Source organism: Diceros bicornis, chromosome 20 (genome assembly GCF_020826845.1).
Source record: "Diceros bicornis minor isolate mBicDic1 chromosome 20, mDicBic1.mat.cur, whole genome shotgun sequence".
NCBI lineage: Eukaryota > Metazoa > Chordata > Mammalia > Perissodactyla > Rhinocerotidae > Diceros > Diceros bicornis.
The window spans coordinates 31,475,358-31,481,357 of NC_080759.1; positions in this window are offsets into that span (position 1 = coordinate 31,475,358).

Below are 6,000 nucleotides of genomic sequence, written 5' to 3' on the forward strand. Positions count from 1 at the left end.
CTGCTGCTTCTAAATCTGTTGTTAGAGAGAGACATGGCCAGGACCTCCAAATTCTCTTTACTCAGCCTTTGCCCAATTTCAAGAAAAATTAACACACCTGGTAGCAACTTTGAACATAACTGCTGGATGCACAGACATGCCTTCCAGGTCTAGTCTGAAACCACCAATATTTCTCGCCTGTATCTGCAATAGGGCCTAGTTATGTTTGTCCGTATTAACAGATAACTGCCCTTGCCTCTCTACAGTTATTCTCCATAATTGATCCTATTCAAATAGAAGTCTGATCATGTCACATCTGTGCTCACGGTCCTGCAATTTCCCATCCATTCGTCTCAGGGTAAAACCAAATTCTGCACAATGGTCTAGAAGTCCCTTAGAAATTGGAGGTGCACTCAGTTGTTTCTCAAACACATCAGGCATGCTCCTGCCTCAGGGCCTGTGTGGTGGCTGTTCCTCTGCCTGAAATAGTTTTCTCCAGGTAACATGGCTCACTCTCTCTACTCCTCCAAATCTTTATTCAAATGGCCTATGCCACCGCCTATTTTATGACTTCAACCTCCACCTAGCCATCCAATCTCCCTTAACCTGCTTTTTTTCCCCTAAATCACCTAATATACTATGTAATTTTTTTATCTAGTATGTCATTCTTTATTTCTGTCTCCTCCACAAGAATTTAAGTTCCAAGAGGAGACAAATTTTTGTCTGTCTTGTTCAGTGATGAATTCTCAGTGCCTCGAACAGTGCCTGACACATAATATTATTGAATGGATTAATTAATTAATAAGAAATTCATCAGAAGTTAAGAGTCCAGACTCTGGTTTTACTGCTGGGTTTGAATCTCAGATTCAACTTCCACTAGCTGTGTGACTTCAAGCAAGTTTCTTAACTTTCTTATACCTCAGTTTATCCATCTGTGAAAATGGAAAAAAAAATAGTTGGAACTACTTCACAGAATTATCAATGAGAAAATTTATGCATGTGCTTATCACAGTGCCTGGACTATCAAAAGAACTCTGTGGATGGTATTTGTTATCTTTAACCTTGATAGGTGAATTAGACTTTTGGAAATAATCAAGCTACCTGGACTGAAGCCTGATAAATAAACTAATAGTGTCTCTGCTCAAAAGCAAGATGGGAAGATAATGCAGTACGAGTGGTTTTCTTTTTGTGGTTCATAAACCAGCACTACAGAACAATTCTGGGGAAGGAAAAAAAAGCAACACATGTTTTAAGCAATGGTACTCCCAACGTGGCCACTTGGAAGGACAACACCCACTTGGCTGCATAAGTTCTGACATGTTTGCTAGTCCCATGGAGTTCCAACAGTAGAAATAGAAGTAGTAGTTGAAATAGAGCCCCTTAGAGGTCCTCTGCCATCCTCCTGCTTCACTGACTCGCTTTATGCTGCTTTTCTGCCAAGGAAAGCCAACTGCTCTCTAAGTATGTGGGTCAAGAACCTCTGGAGAGAGCATGCTGAAGAGGCTTTATGGAGAGGATGTCACAGAAAGTGATACCCTGAACCAGACCGAGCAGTAACCTGAGTGTCGTGAAGGTCTAGAAACCCAATCTGGGGAAAAGTGATCAGAGACAGGACGGCTCATTTGCAGAACAGACTTTCTGGGGCCCAGCGGAGGGAGAGGAGGGGCAGACTCATCCCCAGTTGGGCTGACCACCAGCCACCCTGCTACAGCTCTGTGGCTTTCCTCCCCTCTCCTTTCCTCTGGCACCTCGGGGAAGAGGGAGTGAGGATAGAAGGGAGGCCCAGCGCAACACACTCAACCCTGCTGCTTGAGAAGATGCAAAGCATAGGGCTCTTCCATTCCAGCTGTGCCTTCTGCTCTGCTCCAGGGCTAACCTTATTCTTCAAATTGTATTAGAGACTCAAGGAGGAACCTTAGAGACTGTCCTTCCTCGTTTTACAGAGGAACAGTTTATGGCCCTCCCACATCCCTTCAGTCCACCCCAAAGATCACCTGCAGACAGGTGTCCTACCTGGCAACGACTGCCTGCATCTCCCTGCCGGAGGCTGTCCTCTGGCCTCAGGAGCATGCTCAGCCGGCAGGCAGAACAGGCCAGATGTGCCAGGGAGTTAATACCCCAGAGGCAACCTTTAAACTACCAGGGGGAGTCATTTCAGATGCATACCACACAGTTGCTTAGAGGGAAATTTTCTCATATAGTTTGGGCCCCAAATTTTAAAATAATAGGGGAACATACTTTCAAATTCAAAAGAGAAGTGGGGGCCGGCCCCGTGGCTTAGTGGTTAAGTGTGCGCGCTCTGCTGCTGGCGGCCCCGGGTTCGGATCCCGGGCGCGCACCGACGCACCGCTTCTCCAGCCATGCTGAGGCCACGTCCCACATACAGCAACTAGAAGGATGTGCAGCTATGACATACAACTATCTACTGGGGCTTGGGGGGAAAAAAATAAATAAATAAATAAAATTATCAAAAGAGAAGTGGTAAGCTAGAGCTTTTAACCATTTTTGTTCCCTTAAACTCCTTTGGCAAGTTGGTGAAGACTATGGACCTCTTCTTGGGATAATTATTCTTAAGGCACAAAATAAAATATATAGGGTTATGTTGAAAGACAATTATCAAAATAATTTAAAAATAATTTTGTGATATCATAATACTCAGACTTTAGCACAACAAATAATAGGATCTAAAGGAACATTTCATAACTATCATAATTTTAAATTAGCGATAAGCATTAATAATAGTTTCTGCAACAACTGTGATGTGATATGAAAATATGTGTGATTTTTGCTGTTGACAAAGTCACAGGCACTGCTGATACCACTGTGCTGTGTCGCCTACATTCATAATTGAAGGAACAGGTAAAATGATGTTAGAAGTTAGAGAATAAAGATGTAACATTTCCCAAAGTTCACAGACCCCCTGAATTTTCTACATGCACCCTTTGGGGGTCTATGAATCCCAGAGAGAACCCCTGTGCTGGAGTATCTATGTGAGACTTGTTAGTTGGTGACTCAAAATTGGTTTGGTGACCCCTTGAGCTTCTCTTCCTTCCTGAACAATTCAGTCCTAAAGCCATTAGTTGGGACAGAGCAAGGTAGTTCTGCAGCAGGGATGGGAGAAGCCTCGTGGCTCAGAGTGGGGTATCAGAGTTCAAACAGAGTGAGGAAGTTGGCCCTGTCGGGGAGGGGATGGCAGCAGATATGGGAGATTGGTTATATACAAAGACATTGATCAAATCAATAAATATGTTAACAATGAAAGCAAGGTTTCCCACAATTGAAAAAGAGAGTTACAAATATAGAAAGGGGGAAGCTAGAATGAGTCCTGCTGTTGGGTCACAATTGGAGACATCTGTGTGAACTCGTGGTTTTCAATAGAGGGAGAAATATGTACAGACACGCACACCAGCTCTGGCCATTCAGAGGGCCTGGGAGCAGCAATCCCCCAATAATAATGAGCACACCTAGCACTCAGATCGTGGTTTCCAAATACTATTTTCTACTAAAAGAGACCAGGGCTCCTTGGGGAAATTGCTGATTCCAGGGCTGGAGCACAGAAAGTACAGGTGAGCCTAGAGCATCTTGCTGTGCCAGAAAGCCAGAAAGCACTCAAAGAATGCCAAATTCTGTGAAAGGAATACAAAAGCCAGCTTGAACAGGACCGCACCGGCCAAACCAGGGACAATCTGAGCATCAAAATAAATAAGAATTATCGGGGCTGGCCCAGTGGCACAGCAGTTAAGTGGGCGTGCTCCGCTTCACAGCCCAGGGTTTCGAAAGCTCGGATCGCAGGCGCGCACGGACGCACCGCTTGTCAAGTCATGCTCTGGCAGCGTCCCATATACAGTAGAGGAAGATGGGCACAGATGTTAGCCCAGGGCCAATTTTCCTCAGCAAAAAAAAAAAAAGAAAAAAGAGGAGGATTGGCAGCAGATGTTAGCTCAGGGCTGATCTTCCTCACAAAATAAATAAGAATTATTAAAACTCATTCATTATCATGGGAAACCATGAGTCTATACAGATATAAAGAGATGAATAAATTCAATGTTTGTTAAGGAATGAGATGTTTATACAGTTTCAAAATACCTCCCCACAAAATGTGTATCAATTACACAGGGAAAAAGAGTAACTTTACAGTGGGAAAGCCTAGAAGACACCAGCTTAATCAAGCGATCAAAGGCAACACCACCAGACACAGCATAAAGAGACGTCTGTGCCACTTGATAGGATGCAGTGAAAAGAACATAATCTAACTGCTGTGGGATTCCTGCCAAAAGTGCATAATCTGAATCTAATTGTGAGGAAATATCAGCCAAATCTAAATTGAGGGATGTGCTACAAAATAATTGGCCTGTAAACTTCAAAGTGTCAAGGTGATAAAAATCAAGGTATGTTCCAGACTGAAGGAGGCCTAAGAGACACGACAACTAAATGCAACACATCATTCTGAACTATTTCCTTTTGCCATAAGGACATTATTGGGACAATTGGCAAACCTTGAATGGGGTGTGAGGATTAGATAATAGCAAGGGATCAACATTAATGTCTTGATTTTGATGGTTGTATTGCCATTCATAGGAAAATGTCTCCTTTTTTATAGGAAACACCCTCTAAAATATTCTAGGGTGACTAGATACAGCTTGGAAATTTACTCCCAAAGGTTTAGGGGGAGAAAGTTCTTTTTAGTGATCTTCCAGGTTTTCTTTGAAAGTTTGGAATTGTTTCAAATTTTTAAAAAGAGGGGGAAAGGTTGGTTCTGTGACCTGTAGCCCATCACTTACCTTTAGCCAATAAATAAGATAAAATAAAGATAAGTGAAGGAAGATTGGGGCACAAGGATTTCTTCTAAAAGAGTTATGACCTTATATTTAGAGAATCTTTTTCATTTCAATTGGGTGGCAGGGAGAGGCATTCGTTACCCCAACTCTTAGAGGGTAGGTGTATCTGCCTGAGAGAGAGATTAACATTTTGTCCCTCGGCATGACGCTTGCAAAGCTGCAGAAACTCACAGAGCCCCTGGAACTGCAACCAGAGCAGGGCACGGAAAGGTTTGAGCACAGCCTGCCCTCCCAGAGTCAGGTGGGCAGAAAATACAAAATATCTCTCAGGAGCAGTGGATATTATGGAGGACAGCTGTACTTGAGCCACCTTGAAAAGATTCAAGTCCAAAGGCAAGGTGATTCCAACAGCCAGAAGCTCAGAGGGAAGGGGTTATGGGAAGCAGGGAGAGAGGAACTATAAGTGGTCACCAGGAAGGTAAGCCCCAAAGTCAGGGAACAAGGCAGCGGGCAGTGCCTGATACCCCTTTAGGGAAAGCTCTCCTAAGACCTACAAAAGCACCCCAAGAGAGAGAAAGCCAGCATTTAGGTATCCGACACCCAAAGGGCATCAACCCCAGGATACAACTGCACTAATGTCAGACTTAAACCACCAAGAACAAGCAGCAGCAAAATAAGAGACAGAAGAGAAATTGAAAGAACAAGAAAGAGAAATCACAGGACAAAGCACGCTCCACCCTTTCTCACTGCAAGTTCCCAAGCCTGGTTCAGGCCTGGAAGTTCTGAATTGGAAGAAAACTTGAAATTTTGATTTGGATCATAATTTTTTAATACCAGAAAGCAAGACTAAAACACCTGAAAGTCACCAAACATCTATGGAATCTTCCAGGGACAGAGAAGGGAAGGACAAAAGACCTTGTTTGAAATGCAATGGTGAGCAAGAATAATGGACTCCCTGCTTCTCCCCACTGAGTCCAGCTCATGCCATCTGCTGGTTACACATGCATTATCCATGGGTCCTCACAACACCCTAGAAAGAGGGCCTTCACTGTGAGCCTGATTGAAAGGGGCCTGAGTGCAGGCTCATGGGTACCAAGTCACGGCATCCAGTGTGCTGGCCTTCCAGGAGAACAGGGCATCGCTCTGTACCACAACTTCACGAGTGGGTAATGAGTGAGCTGAGACCAACAGGAAAGCCGGTAGGTGGGCAGCAGAAATCAATGAAGGATAATGCAAAGCACCG